Raw genomic sequence first — 20057 nt, forward strand, 5'->3', positions numbered from 1 at the left:
CCCTCTCACTGGACAACCTCACCCTAAGCTGGTTCACGTCCTATCTTGCTAATCGCAAACAAGCAGTACTATGGGACAACCATCTCTCTGATCTTCTCCCAACCTCTATCGGGGTCCCTCAAGGCTCCATCTTAGGTCCTCTTCTGTTTTCTATTTTTATAAATGATCTTCACCTAGCCACTCCTTCATCTACTTGTATTCAATACGCTGATGATACTACCATCATCTGCTCTGCCTCTACCAGTCTGAACTTCACTCTCTAACACAAAAACCTTCTCCACCATAGAGCAATGGTTCTCTGACCACTGTCTCCTCCTCAACCCCAAGAAACCAAACTTCTCCTCTTCCCACCTACTCACCTGTCTCCCCCTATTGATTTTACACTCACATCTAACAATGGTACCCTCATAGCTCCAGACCAAACAACCAAACTGTTGGGAATTACTATTGATAACCAACTAAAATTTGACTTTCATATCAACTCCACAATAAAAACAACTAACAGAAAACTAGGTTCTCTCTACAGAATCAAATCTTTCTTAACACCTGAAGCCAGAACTACTATAGCTAGAACACACTTGATCTCCACCCTATTATATGCTTCCTCCATATACACCAATCTTTCTAAGCATAACCTCAATAAACTAGCCACATCATACAACAACATAGCCAGATTTGCAACAGCCTCTCCATATAGAACTCACCATTGTCTAAATCTAACAAAACTTGGGTGGTTAGAACTACCCCACCTTATACAATTCTATCAACTTACCATCGCCCATAAAGCCCTGCATAACCCTGAGAACACACCAATGCTCTCCACCCTCATAAAACCCTATAACAACATGAAGAACCTTCGCTCCTTTAACAAAATACAGATTCAAACTTCCGATCAAATAATGCAGCTGGTGACTCCACATTTTCCAACTCAGTTGGCAAAATTTGGAATCAACTTCCACCAGACCTCACATCCCTGACTACAATTCCACAATTCAAAACAAAACTTAAACTCTTCCTAACCAACCACTGGCTATGCTCTTGCTATAACCCTGGGTAACCACTATTCTGTCTCTTATTTTCCCTCAATCCTTTTCATCTGACCTCCCTCTCCTTTTCTTCCTAACCCTAGCATATTCCACTTTCCACCTCTTAAAGGTTTCTGTTACTCCCCCTCTTTGAGACAAAAAAATTCTAAATGTTACTACTTATGAAGTAGGTAGAAACACCATAAATTACTTAAGCATCCAACCCTTTCACCTGCTTTGCCTCTAACTGTACTCTAATACCTAGACAGACTGTAAAAGGTTTAATGCAAATGTTTTTTATTTTTATTGTATAATTTTGTATATTCTTAACCTGTTATGTAGTAGTTAGCGGAGCTTTTCTCCTCGGGCCTCCACTGAAAATGGACATGTATCCAGTTGGACTAGCCCGGTTAACAAATGTAAAATAAATAAATAAAATAAATAAAATAAAGTATACACAGGACTTTTCTCAGGGTACTTGTTTTGTTTAGCAGAAATTTTCTGACATATCTGTAATCTGACACTGCAATGTATTGTGTCATTACTTAGTGCCAGACATCTTCAGATCATCACTGTGCTTTACCAGGGGAATAGTAGTTGTATGATGCATAGACCAATATTTTGAGGCCAGCTATGTAAATTCTTGTCCAACAAGGCCATTTGTGAGGTGCGGCTACAGCCAGTGTAGTAATGACACACAGCTGTATGAATGGTCCAGCAGCTTGGTGATATACTGGCTGGGGATCTCCTGCTTGTGTGGTATCTTTCTAATATGAGATGTCATATCCTTGTGTGTGCATACCTCTGACCTGTACATTTTTTGGCAGGTTGTCCAGGAGTTTGGCTAGAGGTTTCATCCTTTCTATGTAAACTTGTGTTTTTGTGGCAAGTTAGTTACATATAATTGAAGTGTGATGTTACAAAATAATACAGACATTACTGTTTCTGAATACATAACCTTCAGACAATTCCCACTACTGAAAACCCCTCCCCCTACCAACCTTCTCAGCATGTAAGGGTGATATTTACAGCACATGCCTATCATTGTGCCTTTGTTCCACTTTTCTTTCTGCCCTTATCCAGACAGCTTGCTGTCAGAGGTTGGGAGCTATGGGTGTGGGTACAGAGTGCATTCAACTGTGCAGGCATGTCCATTATTTGTAAAAGCAAATGTAAGAAAAAAGATTATTGAGAATGACCACTGGCAACAGTACACACAGCACTTATATTCACAAAAGCCTTGGCACCTCTGCTACACATCCTTCAAGATTTCAGTAATACATGTAGCATATTCCGTATAGCACTGTGACTTCCAGGTATATCAGTGGCAGAGCAGTGGATGTCACTGACATACATAACAGTTGGCACTGCAGTTATCTGCACATGGCCCTGTCAAAGGCACCACTGTACCTAGGGCAGTACAAGACAACTGCCACGAGAATGTGCTGACCATCTCCAGACAGTATTAACTGCGCATACACATAGCTCATTGATCCCCTGCATATTGTGGGCAGACAACATGTTTTCATGTGCATTGGTACAGCCCTGCCAATGTGTGCTATGCTGCTATTTCCATGCAAACATATATGTTACTGCATTTGTGTGGGTATATAGGGGGGGCACACCTGTCCACTGTAAACATTTGCACAGACTGTGCTGGTATTTGTTTTATATTTTGATTCCATTTACCATACTATTGTGCCCTGTCTTGGGGACTGGAAGCATATCAGTAAAGAGCCCAGGTCAGATTGTACTGGCATACATTTGAGTTTAAGACTTCTTACCCTTCATAGCCTTACTTCAACTGCAGGTCCTGCTGTGCTACCACTGTGTGAGTCTGTAGGGGGGTTAATTCAACATTGCTGCTATTTGTGTGCCTCTACCAGACATTTCTCTATGGATTCACCAGCAAATGAGCTGGTTAACATACTACATGGCTTTCCATGCAAGAACAGTGTAGGGCCACTCATGTATGTCACAACGGGACATTCATAGATCGCTCGGTGGCTATATTCTGTGCAGGAACAGCTACACTGTTCCTACACAGAATTTTTCATTTGTGAATCCCAGGGCATATATAATATATACATACATCCTCCAACAGCTTCAGAGCTATTAATGTTCTTGTTCTAAATCTGCATTCACAGTGATTTATTTCAAATTTTTACTCTAAACCCAAAACAACCCATATAGATACTGCTTTGCTGATTGATTATATTGTAGAAATATTTATTTGATAAATAATATAAAGTAAATGATTAATTCCTCTAAAAATTTTAGAAATAGACCCCAGGATTCACAAATGCTCTGTGTAAGACTAAAGTAGTCTTACACAGAAATGCCAGTCTAAGAGTAAGACGGTAGCGCGCCATGCATATTAATGAGGGCGCGCTCCCTCAACTCTAAAGCTAACACGGAGCATGCACGAGTGCAGGGGGCATGTCGGACTGCTGAGCAGTCCAAAAATCAATGCCCCTGCAAGTCTTTCAATCATGAAATGTCAACCTACATGAGCGAGTCCGCTCAAATGTGTACATACCCAACACTACACTCCCCCACATTCTAAACCCCTGTACAATTATAAAATGTAAAACTTTTTTGCGCGGGTTTGCCCATTGCTTAGCTACAGATAGCAGTTTAGACATTGAAGAGGATAATAAGAAACGTATATGCAAATTAAGCAAAATAGCAATAACGTAGTGGTAGAGCCTTCGCACAAAGAGGAGGCATTCCCGGTTTGAGTCCCACCACTCCCCTTTCTATTTTCTTTTGGAAATCTGTATATAAAAATAATCCCTGACATTTATCATTTAAATTTCAGTAAAAAGCATTGAAATGGCCTATGTAGTAGTGAATACATTTTATATATATATATATATATATATATATATATATATATATATATATATATATATATATATATATATATATAGATATATATATAAAACAAAGTGAAGTGGTTATGCATACTGATGGATGCATAAGTAACATATCTTAAGCAATGTGAAACACTGCTAAGCAAAGTTTACCAGTATTAAGCATATTTAAATATAATTGCTCGTAGCGAACCACTGCTTTAACTAGCGCAATAGCTGTGTGCGGAGCTGCGAATTGTGCAAACGAGCACAAACAGAAGATGTCTGCATGTAGCTGCGCACCGTGCTAACCAGCGCAATGGCGGGCAACAGTGGGCAACATAGAGCAACATCGGACAATGTAGAGCAATGTAGAGCAACATCGGGCAACGTAGAGAAACATTGGGCAAAGCTGAGCAAAGTCGGTAAAACACAGCCACACCTCCTAACCAGTCTGGCCAGTAGTAAAATAAAAAGCAATGACAGGCCTCGAACCCTGGATACTGTGCACCATAATCACAGTACTGAACCACTAAGCCTTGACAGCTTTTCATAAGCATGCACTTTCAACACACACATACATATCAATGGAAGTTTACCCATTGCTAAGCAGGTGTGCCTTCAGCTGAGTTTTTTTAAAACTGGCCAATCACAAATAAGTGTGGGAAATGATGCATATTTAAGCTCCATAGGCAGGAATACTTGCCATAACTGGTTGTAGCTCCCATCTGCAGGCAGCAATGGCCGGTGCTGGAGAGGGCTCTCATTTTCAAGTGCAACGTTGGGGCATTGAGGAGTCAAAAGTAATGGTTTGGCTCCTTGTCCATAATCATGAGGATAGACTCCTGCAGGGCCAGTACCAGGGCACCCAATACAAAGCGGAAGCCTGGGACCGTCTAACTCATGAACTCACCAGTGCCACAGGTGTCCCTCGGACTAGTGAGCAGGTCAGACACCACCACGCAGACCTGAAGAGATGCAAGGTGGATCAACTGGGCCAGTGGATCCAGGAGGCCTGTGAGATGGAAAATTCCCCACTACTGAGTAAGTAGCCATGGAATTAAGTATGTAAGAATTGCTATTCTAGTGTATACTATGGATAGGTATGTCTCAATATCGCTTCATTTACTTCGCAGCTGCAGGTGTCCGTGCTGCGAATCAGCAAGCCTATGCAGATAGGCTGCTAAGGCTGTGCCACCAGGCAGGTTAGTAATTATTCTGCTTGTACTGTTATGTAAAATAAATGAGAGAGCCTCTAGAAAAGTGTTTTAAGTCTTTAATAAAGGTATAATGCCTGGAGTGTGTCTGTGTCATTTTCTTCGATATGTTGTTGTACTCTTGCATTATAGAAATAGTACTGTTGTATTAAGCACTGTTAACACACAGCTGAGTAGGCCCATATAAAGTGGATGAAGGGAGTGTCAGTAGCTTTTAAGCATATTCACAGTCCTCAACTGTTGGTTCATGCCCAGCATGTACAGGTTAATCTGGCACATGAGTAGCTTGGTATTGTGTTCCCCAGAAATGTCATTGTGCTGGCAGAAATGTAGGGAGCTGTTAACATATAACTGATAATTTCACCTAAACATATCTAGATAAGTATAGGAAAGTAGAGCTGTCAGTATACCATCTCAGCAGTAGTGTGTCTGAGCAATTCACAAAATATGTAGCAGTAACATCTGCATCGCGGACATTTTGTATGTCAGATAAAGCCCATGTATATAAAGATCTAGCAAAACCCATTTCACGAATTAAGGACAATTGAGTAGTGTAATAATACATGTAGGGGACATATAACTGCAGTTAATAGGAATGTAGTGTAAACTAGAAGGATATATAAGTTGTTAATGGAGCTATCATTTTCCACCCTACTCTATGTGCATAACAAATGCAATTCCACACCTCAATGGGTATGTCTAATCTAAAAACATTTTTTGGGACATATGTCCTATTGGTTTATAAATATCTGCATTTATTTTGATGCATGTGCCCTGTTCAAATGCCACAATATTGGTGGCCTGTTGCTGTCAATTAAACCTGCATGCTGTTGTAATGTGCACTGTTGTTCCATATATGCATGTGTCATGCTTGCTGTTCAACTGTTGGAACTCTGGTGTGTTGGGTTAATGGGAATACTTCTGCATGCTGTTATAACTAACTGGGAATGCTATTGACTGTTACTAACCCATATTTTCATTAAATCCTCCTAAACATAGAACGTATGGGAAGGCCAGTCCCAGCGGACCCACCTGTCCCACCTCAGCTGGCGATGGCACCTGGCACCAGCAGGTCCAGTGCCCAGCCTGGGACCTCTGCCTCCATTGGCCCTGTGCCACCTTTGGGTGGAAGCTCTGCAAGGGATGGAGCTCATCCCCTCCGTGCAAGCGTGGGTGGAGGAGGGCCACCTATCACCCTCCGAACGGTCCGGGCTGTGGTGCGTACAGAGATCGAGCGTTCTGTCGCTGATCCTCTACGCCAGATTAAGGCAAGAGTGGCACGACTCACGGGTGAGCCTGCCCCTCCTACGCAGCCCCCAGCACAGCCACCATCTGGGCTGTGAAGGTGCAGTGGTGACTTCCCATGGGTGGGGATCTCAGTTCCACTGTTGCCATCTGTGGGCTCATGGGCTTGCAATTTCCAAACATCTTTCCCCATCAATGGTGTTCACCCACCACATGTGTCATATTCTGCCCCTGTATGCATCTTGTTTGTCCTGTCTGTTTACTTCCCTAACCTACCTCCCCAAATATACCTACATCTCCTATCCCACATTCCACTCTCACCTGGAAAAAGAAAAAAAAAGGGCAAACTGCTCCAAAAAAAATTACGCCCCATACATAGCTGCCTATTTTGCACACATGTCTGCTGGACATATAAAATGTAATTCAATTGGCAGTACAACATTCTTTGTTGTCCTCACCCCTCTCCCAGGGGTGGAAGGTTTCATATTTCCCTCCAAAATTATTGCATATTCACAGTTGTTGCTGTAAAAGAAATAGGCAGCTATGGTCCTTCCCTACACCCGTCCTGCACATCCCAAGCTGTTTTCCCTACTGTCTTTCCCTCTTTGTGCCCCTTTTTCACCACTGTCCTATCTCCCCATTTTCTTTTCTTTCAAAGAAATGAGTGCGAGGGTTAGCGGGAGTAAGCACTTTTAAGCAGTAGTTAGCGGGTTTGTGCGAGTGTGCACTTGTTTGCAGTTAGCTAAGCATTGCTAAGCTTCGTGCAAACCCACACAAACCTGCTTACAACTGCTCAAAAGTGCCTTAGTCCCCCTGCATGTGAGGGCCCTTGTTCTGCTCAGCAGCAAAACAAAACACCACTGTCAGTCTCGAACCACGGACCTTGGATACACTAGACTGCATGAAGTACCACTAAGCCACAGTAGATATACAGCAGGTTGTTGCTGAAATAGATATATCATGCATCAGAATGAGTGAATGTAAAGGAAAAATAGGAATGCCATAACACAAAACCTGTTCTGTGGAACTTTACCAGCAGTTGTTGTGGAATTGCATTACATGACTGTGATAAGAGAACCAGCCATTCTAGCAGTAAATTATGTTACAGCAGAACTTTACAACCCCCACACAGTATCATAGCAGGACAGACACTGGCATATCTGACTAGGGCAGAGGACATACATCCCAACTGTCACTACATATCAGGGATGTCCCTGATTTTGAAACATATGTTTGCTGTATCCCTCTGAACCCCCTGAAAAGTACTGACGTTAGGCAGAAAGGTGGAGTATGACACCGAATGAATAATGACAATATGGAGGAGTTAGACACCACTTGTACTTCAGAAAAGGTGTAGTAATTCATATGCACTGGTTCTCTTGAAGTCTCCACTTACTGCCCCTAATATTTATAAGGTGTACCTCACTTTTACCTACCTTTACCTCACTCTGTTCAAATATGTACCTGAGTGTTTCAGAGGCCTGGCCGAGGCAGAAACACACAGGCATATCAGCTTTTCTGCTGTTACACACTGTGCAAATATCTTTGGAAGGAGTTCCACAAGCATACCTTTATGTAGGAGTACAACACTGAAATACCAAAGGAAGTAGCTATGTACTGGTAGCAAACGACTGTAACAATGGCATTGTACCAGTGCTGGAAAGACCTGTGTGTTGCACAGACACAGAATAACAGCCTAACATCTGGCTACTATCTGGATAGGTCCACAGTTGTGAGCTATGCAGACAGACTACTTGCCTTGCTAAACTAACAGGTACACAGCAACCATTAAAGTTCAGCAAGATAACAATCACACAATAATGTATAATGCTCTCTGTATGTCTGCATCCCCAGCCAAATGTACAATATACCTGGGTGTTCAGGGTCTACCAAGGTTGTAGGCAGGCATACTCAGTACTGGAACTGTCCAGTTTTCTTCAGCATCCTGTGCTAATGTCAACAATAAAAGAACAAAAAACTGTACAGAAGTGAGTACATTAATATTCACAGTATAGCAGTTCACAAACAGTTCATGTGCCAAATGAATACATCTCAATAACTACTTTTGTATGGCAGTTAATTGTATAAGTCAAAAAGAAACTACATACTCCCATGTATCTTGCATTAGCATTTGTAGGGGTGAGTACAATTCTACACTGACAACTGTGTACTGGACGTGGCAACATTCAAGTCTGAGTACAACATTTAAATCACTGGCTACACCCCTAGCTTCAGATACAAGAACTATACCATCCTTTTGACTTACACAATGGTGTCCACAGCAAACAAGCATGGTCCCCACTTTGGAAAGCTGAAAGGGCTATGCCTACCTGACATAGCAATTTAGAGCATTGGGTTGCTATGACAGTGAGTACTGCAATTACCACACAGCAGGCTGCATGCAATTACCAAATGGTGGCCAACAATTGGTGCAGAGGCCATCACATGCACATGTGCAGATACCTATAAAAGCAGGCTGTACTTGCTGCCCACACATGCAATCATCCCATTGAAGATACTGAGAGAGAGAGAGAGAGAGAGAGAGAGAGAGAGACAGAGACAGAGAGAGAGAGAGAGAGACACACACACCCACCCACACCAGCCGAAAAAAAAAAAAAAAAACGGCAAAGGCACACCGAGCTGAAAACTATGAACACATACAAAGGAAAGGTATGTAACAGATATGTATTTACTGGAATGTAGTAGATGTATTTGAAGACTACTCTACATACTTTGAAACATCAATATGTGGCAGCAGTACGTATCTATGCACAGATGCCCTGCATAACTACTGCCATGGACAAATCAGTGTGTTCCTGTGTGCAGTGGGACATAGCTGTGATATATGTAGCTCAGCATTAAATGTCAAACATCTGATCCATGTTATCTGTGTTCTGTACAGTAGTGTGGACAATGGCTGTTTGGGGGAGTAGCGCATACAGCTATATAAACATGGATGTGACAGAGTAACACATGCATGATAGTCATAATGTGTAGCTTAGCATTGGCAACTGCTGTGCCAGGCTAGTATGGTAATCTAGCATTTTCAGCTATGTATACACCCACTAATATTATTGTGTGCTCACACGTGACACCTGTTCATGTTGCAGCAAGGCCCAACAGGTCAGCCGTGAGGTCCAGGGACTTACAACAGCGTGGACCTTGTCTGTGTATGGCACACACATACGGAGAGAAATGTATGTGTCAGATATATTAGCATCTGCGCATGTGCATAGAGCAAGGGACATACTGCAACTGTTTCTGAAGGGAGGTCATATATATGTTGGTGAAGGTTTTTATGTGCATATTTGTATGTAGGTAGTAATGTGTGGCAAACAAGACAGCATACAGTGCTGGTATATGACATGTGGTGGTTAAACGCTGTGGGTGTGATTTGTTAGGTTTGCAGTGTTGCAGCCAATGAGGCCTGCTAAAGCCACATGGGCTGAGAACATCTTCAATGCATTTTGCACAAGACTGTGCAATATCATTACATAACTGTATACCTCACATACTTCGCATAATTGATATTCCCACCATGAAAGGTGGACTGTATATGTGCCTATATGTATATCTATATGTACACCAATGGATGTTTATATGTATGTGTGTATATATATATATATATATATATATATATATATATATATATAGAGAGAGAGAGAGAGAGAGAGAGAGCGAGACAGTCATATTTACTGTGATTGATGCCTGGTGACAAAGCCATGGCCTCAAGCTCAATGTTAGAAATGCATTGGCATCTCTTTTGCTAAAAACTTTGTACTCATGAACTACCACACAGGTGGTAGTCGACTTAACACCGAAAGTGTGATAAGAGACCATGGGACACAGGTGGACAGTAGTCTCCCCCTTGATAATCACAGTGCCACACTAGTCATGTAATCTGTCTACATGGCACACCTCATCACAAAATCTGTGTCATCCAGGGAAAAAGAAGTCAGTGTTCCCCTCTACTCATCACTCACAAAACTCATTATAGAGTACAATGCCCCTTCTGGTATGTACCTCACAGGACATCTACAGCAACTGGAAAGGCCACAGACATACCTCACAAAGAGTATTACTGTCCGCAAACAGATGCCCTATGCAGACCGTCTCACAAAACCACAGCTAGACTGAGTCGCATACCGCCAACCCAGAGGTGACCTCTACCTAACATACAAAGCTATGTCAAACCCAGAGCTGTTGGACATGCTCCACGTAAACAGATCATAATCCCTATGAGCTCCAGGCTCTAGGGACCTAAACCTTGTCACCTCAATAAACAGAACATGCTGGAGGGATGGATTCCTATCTCAGAGACATCCCATACTCTGGAACAAACTACCTATCAATAGCAAACAAAGCTCCTCAGTAGCACTCATCATGAATAGTCTTGATGATTGGATGGGAGATAGGAAATACACCCCAGGAATCACCTCTGTGGCTCTGCTTGACAGGGGCACATGCAATTAAATTACTTGGGTGTCAAAGGCCAGGGTACCATCTGGCTAGGCTCCTATAGGCCCTAGGGCCAATAGCCTATTACCTACCTATGAACCAATATACACCCACATGTACTTTTTGCAATAATTGCTATGTGAGGTTGACTGAGTGTGATGGTGAATGTGTTGGTGAATGTGTCACAGTTGTGTATATGTGGGATAGCTTAGTGGGGAAACTGTTTCTGTCATGGTATTATGTGTCCTAGCTCTGATCCCAGCAAAAGATGTGTATGCTATTGCTAGCCAGAAAAAGCAGTATGGCATATGGTCTGACGTAGTCCCTTGGTGTTAACTGTGGTGTGCCATTGGAGGATAAAGCAGTACATGTATGCTCATTGACTGGTACTGCTGGTGAATCCAAATCCTGTATGAACTGTAGTACTACCTGAAGCTGTAGGCCTAAACAGCACAGTATGGTGTATGTCCACATTGCTTGGAAGCACTGTTTTGTGTGTTCCCTGTAGTCCTCACAGATTACATACTTCAGGCATAAGGATTTGTAAGTACTGACACACAGTACTGTATGGTACACATGTAAAGCTCATCTGGGTTGCCATACCTCTATGTCCTGTATGTATGTCTGATGTGTGTGGGTATGCCTGTAACATGCTCTCGGTCATATGTGTGTTACAGGATATAAGTGCATATCTAGCAACATGTATAGTCTAGTACAGCAGTATGCCACCTATATTTACGAATGTGCACATATTTTAGACAGGGGTTTTCCATCAACAACTAGTGTGGTATACTGGTAATACTGTAACTGGACTTTACAATCATTGCAATGGATTAGATATTTCTTTATGCATTACCTTGATTTATACCTCCTGTGGCTTGGTGGTGCATTGTGTTGTATACAGTGTGCTATGTACTGTTGCATAGTCTTACATGGTGGTTTCTCTTTGATGCTGTGCAGAAAATGTTTTAATATATAGAGCGTGTCAGGCACTGTCAGGCAGCTGTGGGTTGAGCACTGATATGTGGTATTGAAAGTGTGTATCCTCTGACAGACAATAGTTTGCTACTTATGGCAGTTCAGTGATATCTGTATTGTAGAATGCTAAGTGTGCCACATGACTTGCTCACACATATTGTTGCATTGTCTTCCAGAGTCATGGCCCACCATCACTACCCTACCTGTAGTTGTGCAGAGAATGAAATCCTAACCACCAGTCTCATCCAAAACTACACCCTGCTATTTTCAAGAACCAGCCAGGACCAGTATGAGCAGACTGCACTGTGGCAAGATGTTGCCCATAGGATAAATGACATAGGCATGCATAACCGGACATATGAGCAGGTACGACATCACTGCAGTGATTTACTTCGACATGTCCGGCAGCGTGCGTCTGATGTCCATAGGCAACAGCTTGCCACAGGTGGTGGGGTTACCACCCATCCCCCTCACCAGAGTGGAGGAGCTGCACCTAAGCCTGGGGCCTCCCGACCAACAACAACAACAGCACACATGTATCATCATGGAGGCCGGAGCCCCCCAGCAAATTTAGATGGAGTGTGCAGGTAACATGGCATATCTGTAGACAACTGCGACCTCTATTGTTAGATCATGCATATGTGAGATGTGTACTGTGTAGTTAGAAGATGTGGAGCCTGGTGTTGTGCAATACTGATAATTTGGAACATGATGTGTAGGCCTGTGACTGTCAACTGTTGTGCTACTGTAAGACTACAAACCCACAGTAGCAATGCCACAGTTGTTGCCACTGACAAACTGTTTCATATCCTTGTAGGTCCCTCTGGTGTGACAGCAAGGCAGCAGACCCATGCTGGTGAGTGTGTTCTACATTTAATATTGCAAATAAAATGTGCATGTCATAGGTGGGGTGTAGGCCATGTACACATGTAACACACCTATGCATAATGCATGCTGTGCATATTTGCTGTGAGACTATGCACATCTCAGTAACGTGAGTGGCTGCCTCAAACAAATGCAATACACAGAGCATCCCAAACAATTGTGGCTACACTATAGTGGACATTGGATAGGCAGTCGATACACATGTACACGACATACACAACTTTGTCATATGCAGTACATGTTAATATGCTACACATGGTGTATTCAGACACACACTGTAAGGTCACACTCCAGTATCCCAATTGTCATCCACACAGCACACATAATATACCTGAGGGGTAGTGGCATGCCATGGGGCAGTGCGACACTCTTCAACACACAACGCATTCATATTAGGCAATGCTCCGTATTGGGCACCTTACAAACCCATGTAACAACTGGCTGTGAAATGGTGAATTTAGCCATGGTAGTGTGGTTCAGGTACAGCATGATAGGTGCCATTCTGGTACACATTAGTAGCCTTGATTGACCACAGGATGCTGCATGATGATGGCTCATGGTACTACACGCCATCCAGTTACAGTAACCACAGTACTACACATAGCATTCATTGCTATGCACCTCAATGTTGTGTGTGTGCAAACATATGCACCTATACACAATATGCATAGCAATCACCATTTGCACAACGTGACACATATATGTCTTGTAATGCTATTGTGTGTATAGGTCATATGACACACATTGGGTATGTGTGATGTTTAATGTTGCAGTTGTGTTGTAGCATGCCATGTCATGGCTGGCACTGGCATGTCCACAATATGTTCTACACTCACCATAACTACTGTACAATGGCTATGTTGAGTAATGGTATTCCATCAGGTATACATGCACCACTCATCCTGTGTGTATACATAGCATGCATGAGCTAAACCTTTGTCCACAATTATCTGCTAAAGACACATACACTCTAATAAGTAATGGATAACTATGTGACACACAGATAAACATCCAGCCATGGTATGTATACCTGTGAGTGATGGTGCACAGCACATTGAAGAGCTTGTAATACTTGCACAGCAATGTTGTGTCCATGTACACATTGCATTCCAGGGTGAGGCCAATCACTGAACAACAACACACATGCATCAAAGCCATGTATACTGTTATTAGCAAGGATTGTCTACACTCGCATTGCATGCTGTTGAGCAACACACGTCCTGCATGCTGACATGTGTGATCTGACTGTTTGTCTTGTGGTACTGTACCCCACCATCAACCGCTATTGAGTATGTTCTGGATTGCTGTTGGTGTGTGTGTGTGTGTGTGTATGGTTGTGTGTGTGTGTCTCTGCTTTAGTGAGGAGTGTATTTGTGTGCATATGTGCATGTGTGCATGTGTGCATGTGTTCATGTGTGCATGTGTGCATGTGTTCATCTGTGCATGTGTGCATGTGTTCATGTGTTTATGTGTTCATGTGTGCATGTGCGCATGTGTTCATGTGTTCATGTGTGCATGTGTGCATGTGTGCATGTGTTCATATGTGCATGTATGCATGTGTACTGACATCATGTACAGGTCGTAAAGTGTGTTTCCTGTCTTCCTCTCACAGGTGCTGAGGTTGGGCTGGTTCACTGCAGCAGGGAACCTGATGTCACTCACACAAATAGTGATAATGAGGATAGGTGTGTTGAGGCACAGGCATGTTTGGCAGGGTCTGTCATTGGGCCACCAATCGACAGTACACATCTGTCCACCCCATCCATGCACACAGTCATGCTGCCAATACATCTGTCATCACCAATGCCCTTAGCTGAGGGACAGTGTACAGTCGGCAATGGCCAGGACAGTGTGGTACATATGACACATGCATCCAGACACAGCAGCCATACCCATAGGTCTGGAACGGTACCACATAGGCAGATATCCAGGGTTCTCATCAGAGCACTGCTGGTCATCATGCCACTGGCAGATGTGCCACAGGTCTTACAACCTCACGCATGTTCCAGGCTGTCATGGAGGCACAGGCACTTATGGAACGGTACACCAGACAGGGACTAAGGGCTCAGAGGGCACATAACACTGCTTTAAATGACAGTATCCATGACCTAGCAGGTGCCATCCGTAATTACACTGAGTTCACTGATAGACGTTTGGGTGAGACATTAGATGTCCTCTGCAATGTTATGTCCATGTGTCAGGACAGTGCAGGATGGTTGAAACGTCGACATGGACATATGCCAGCAACATCAGGAGCTGGCAGTCGCCGCGGACATCCCTCAAGTCACAGCCGCTCTCGTAGTGCCAGTAACAGCCCCAGCAATGTTGGAGGTGGGCTGTTCATAGACCGTCCTAGAAGACCATGTGCACGTGGCTCTGGACAGTCCCAGCAGGGACCTGGGTCCAGTGTACATATGTCTACCTCTGAGGATAGTACTCAGTCTGGCTTAGCACCTGATACTGTCAGCAGCACCCCTGCCAGGCACAGGTACCATATCCATGGCCAGAGACGGTGATCTGTAAAGCCTGGAAGGTACAGTCTGTTGCTGTCCCACAAATCCCCGTATATGGCAGCCACATGGTGGAACTGTGTGCATGCAGACACACACACACATAAACCAGACACCTAGGGCTAACTCATACCCGCGCACATTACATCAACATTGGTCCATACCAGTACTCTTGGCCCTCACACACACATACATGTTGATTGTATGGCTCATTGTAGGCCTCTGACAAACCATCAACACACCCTGTGCATATGATGAAACATGTGCCACCTCCTGTCATCTGTAACATTGATGCAGGAACAGGCTAACATGGTGCTAATGCACAGGGTGACTTTATAGCAGTATAGCAATGTTAGCATGTTGTCAGCAGTAAAGTGTAATGATATCCTTGAAGGTGTAGCTGAGCAGGCATGATGCATTAAAGCTATGATTGTCAATGTAGTATTGTTTACACCAGTGTTAATCCCAATAGTGTATTGTCCACCCATGTGCCACTTGGCTGATGTGTGTAGTATTGGCAGCATATGTTAGAGAGTGGACAGTATGTGTGGGATGTGTGCAGCACAGGTTTGCAGGTGTACATTTGTGAACATGGTGGAGGTGCACTGTCTGCATGCACGTGCATAGTGGGCACATGGACAGGGTGACATGCCCTGTATTACACAGTGTTAACACTCCATAGTTTCTATTGGTGGCCAGTATGCATTGTACTACACACATTTTGGAACTTGGGTACACATGTGTGTATGACATGGTTTGACACTGTGCTGTGGGTGATACTGTTAGTATCTGTCATTGGTTTGCATTCTGGTAGTATACATAACCTCAACAGCCTGACCATAAACAATCGTTGGATGATGTCTTGACAACTGACACACAGATGTAGGACACACAAGTAACATTTTACCCTTCAGGAACTATACTATGCCAGTAACCAGTGGTGTTCATCTGCACCCATTCCTGGGACCACTCCTGATTGCCATATAGCTCACTTAGGTACAAGCAAACACAGTAGGGATATGTCCATCCACATCTGGAAATGCATACTGTGGCCTATAATGCATTCTCCAGATGACACACACATCCTCCACAAGGGTATCATACAGACAGATAACTGTTGTCAAAACCATGCTGTAAAGCTATAAGCCAACTAAAGCATGGTCATCCACCTTTACAAAACATAGTATCCCCATAGTACCACATAGGTAGTATCCCCCAACATGTTGACAGGTACCGATGTGTACATACAGCCAAGTGTTACATCATCTCTCCTTTGGTAATCACATTTCCAAAGGTATTTTGAAATCCCTCAGTGAATCACATAAGCAATAAGGGGTCTGCATGCATATCTACAAAGGTTGTTGTACAACTATAATGAATAACCATCATTGACAGACTTGGCTGCATTTTAACTGGTCTGAAATATATCTCAGGCATAAACCCTCACTCACACTATTCAGTAGAAACTGTAATGAGTGTGTGTGACACGGATGACCTGGGCCAGGGATCACTGCAGTGGCTGGGATTGTCACAAGCATACAGATGTGACCTAAGGTCTGGAAAGTGGCAGCACACTCTGGCAAAGATAACAGATGAGTTCATGGAGAAAGCAGGGATCCCACCTATGAAATAATTGAGGTCACATGTACATATATGTATTTGCCACAGAGCTACCTGACGTGCAATGCACATACTGTTGTCATTGTGATATGTCATACAGTAGTAAAACAAAACCCACAACACAGTGACCACCTGTATCACACACATAGAGCACACACACATTCACCAAGTGCAGAATTCAAACCCCTACCTAACTACTTAATGATATTAGAGAAGTATACATTTACACGACACGCTATACAAATTAGTAGGAGTTCTCCTTTCCACAGGTATATTTGTAGGATGGTGATGTCATCAGACTTGACAAAGATAAGTATACCACTTTTAATGTATTGTAGTTGTCTCCATAAAGGTTGCTCCTCTACAAGGAGATACACACACACACTCTCATATAGTTGTCAAGTGCAGGATTCAAACCCCTACCTAACTACTTAATGATACTATAGCAGTATGCATTTACACAACTCGCTATACACATTACTGGGAGTTCTGTTTTCCACACGTATATTTGTAGGATGGTGACATCATCAGACTAGACAAAGTGGGTTACATTAGGTGACAGTAGGTTGCCCGGTGTTGTGCTAGTTAGCGAGGTGCGCAGCTATGCACAAACATGTTCTGTTTACTCTAGTTGGCATGATGCGCAGCTCCGCACAAAGCTATTGCGCTAGTTAAAGCAGTGCTAAGCTATGAGCAATTATACTGAAATGTGCTTAATACTGGTAAACTTTGCTTAGCAGTGCTTCACATTGCTTAAGATATGTTACTTATGCATTCATCAGTATGCATAACCACTTCACTTTCTTATATATCTATAGAATTTGTCACTACTACTTAGGCCATTTCAATGCTTTTTACTAAATTTCAATGATAAATGTCAGGAATTCTTTTCATATACAGATTTCCAACAGAAAATAACAAGGGGAGTGGTGGGACTCAAACCGGGAATGCTTCCTCTTAGTGTGAAGGTTATTCTACTACGCTATTGCTATTTTGCTTAATTTGCATATAAGTTTCTTATTATCCTCTTCAATGTCTTGACTGCTAACTGTAGCAAAGCAATGGGCAAACCCACGCAAACACATACAAATACGGGCAGCTATATCAGGAATAATAAAAAAAATAATAAAAGTTTTACATTTTATAATTGTACTGGGGTTTAGAATGTGGGGGAGTGTAGTGTTGGGTATGTACACATTTGAGCGGTCTAGCTCATGTCAGTTGACATTTCCCAATTGAGAAGCTTGCAGGGGCGTGGATTTTTGGACTGCTCGGCAGTCCGGCACACCCCCTGCACTTGTGCATGCTCTGTGTTAGCCTTTGAGTTGAGGCAGCGCGCCCTCATTAATATGCATGGCACACTGTCTTCTTACTCTTAGACTGGTGTATCCGTGTAAGACTACTTTAGTCTTACATGGAGGATTTGTGAATCCTGGGGATGGTTCTGACCATATGTGGTTCGAACTTGAAAAGTTTGATGACTTGATAGGAAACCAGTTAGAGCTAAGTGTAGGCAACATCATTCACAATCAACACAGAACGTTGTTGTGTTGTGCTTTTTAGACTATGGACATAACTAAAAAATGCCTTGTGATTGTCTTTTCCTTGAGTAGCTATTTTAGCCTCAAACTTGGCTTTGATGGATTTTATTAAGATCCTGAGTTGTTTAACATTCTGGGAATAAACCCTTCTTACTTTTGGTAAAAATTATTTTCCTTTTATTTATTTATTTATTTATTTACTGACATTGAATCTGACTGAGTAGAAGCTCATTTTCAGTGGAGGCCTGGGGAGAAAAGCTCCAAATTATTATAAAACATTTTAAAAACAGTAATTTTACAATCTTCAAAAATAACACAAAAATGTCTGCAGTTTAAATAATTATCACAAATTAGACATGATATAAAAACATTGGTTAAGAATTTATATATGTTATATGACAATCATTTAATGTATATTGAAATTCTAGACAGTTTGTAGAGAAATTAAATTAAGTTAGTCTAATACAAACAGGAACTGCAATATGAAGTGAGGGAGAAATAGGCTTATGGTATTTTAGAGAGAAAGTCAGAGAAGAGAATTTTATTATCAAGCTTGTTGATATTATGGTTCCACCATGTAGGTTTGTTTTTGGGTTTATACTACACTTGTTCATATGGGGTACAGCTGCATCTATGAAGCTGTTTACATCTAGTAGTGTACATTTCTGCATATTCAGTGGAGTTAACTGGGTTTGGTAGGGATTTGCAGCTTTCCCATGTATCACTTAGGAGCATATAGCTTGTCTTAAAGAAATTTTGAATGGTACCACACGTGGAAGGGATCTCTGGTTTCAGTTTTATTTCAAAGGTGGCTGCTTTATGATCTGACTTAACAAGAGATAAAGATAAGTAAGGGATGGTGCAAGATGTCAAGATCCAAGATGTTATACCCCAAGTGAGTACTTTGATTAATTGTCCCAGTGCATTTGTATTGACAAACTCCAGAAATTTCTGTCCTTATGCACTGGTGGTAGTGTAGGTTTCTCAGTCTATAATTTGATAGCTTAGATCACCTACCAAAATGGTATTGGGTTTAATACTGAGTGATTCCTACTTCCTGTAGATAGGTGCTATGACTTTCTTTTGTCATAGATGAAGTTCTACAGCTAGCTAATATATGGCATGGGACCTTTGTGATGGTTATTTGGACATGAAGACGCTCTAGTGCATCATGCTGCTTTACTAGCCTTGAGCTTTGATATAAGTCTCTTCTGGATGTAGATTGAGACATCTCCACCTTTTTCCCTTGTGCAGTATATTGTCTAAATATGTGGAAGGTGTTATAGCTCTGGACAGTGGTATTGCTCACCACTGTTTTAAACTATGTCTAAATCACTACACAGATATCAATGTCCTCCAGGGTGAGTAGAGCTTGTAGGAATTGGAGTTTCTTATTTAGGCTCATTGAATAGATCAGTAACACCATCATATTTTCCTTTGCTTGTTTCATTATGTTGGCAAGTTTGTCAGGCTGGCATTAGCTAAAAAAGGTACTATGATTGTAGACAATGCCTTTGCCAATAATCAAAACCCTAGAGGGGAGAGATGAAGGCCATGCCTGTGAAGCAGTGTGGTCTGTCAGTTCATATCTTCCCAGGCTGACAAATATAGGACCCCCTTTGAATGATACCAAAATCTAAGCCAATTATTGAAGTCAACTATTTTTTGCTCATATTGTGGCATCATCCATAGAGAAGGTAGCATGCTGCTCAGTGCTAGACTC

Source organism: Protopterus annectens, chromosome 1.part2, assembly GCF_019279795.1.
Source record: "Protopterus annectens isolate FY-2018-M chromosome 1.part2, PAN1.0, whole genome shotgun sequence".
Classification (NCBI taxonomy): domain Eukaryota; kingdom Metazoa; phylum Chordata; order Ceratodontiformes; family Protopteridae; genus Protopterus; species Protopterus annectens.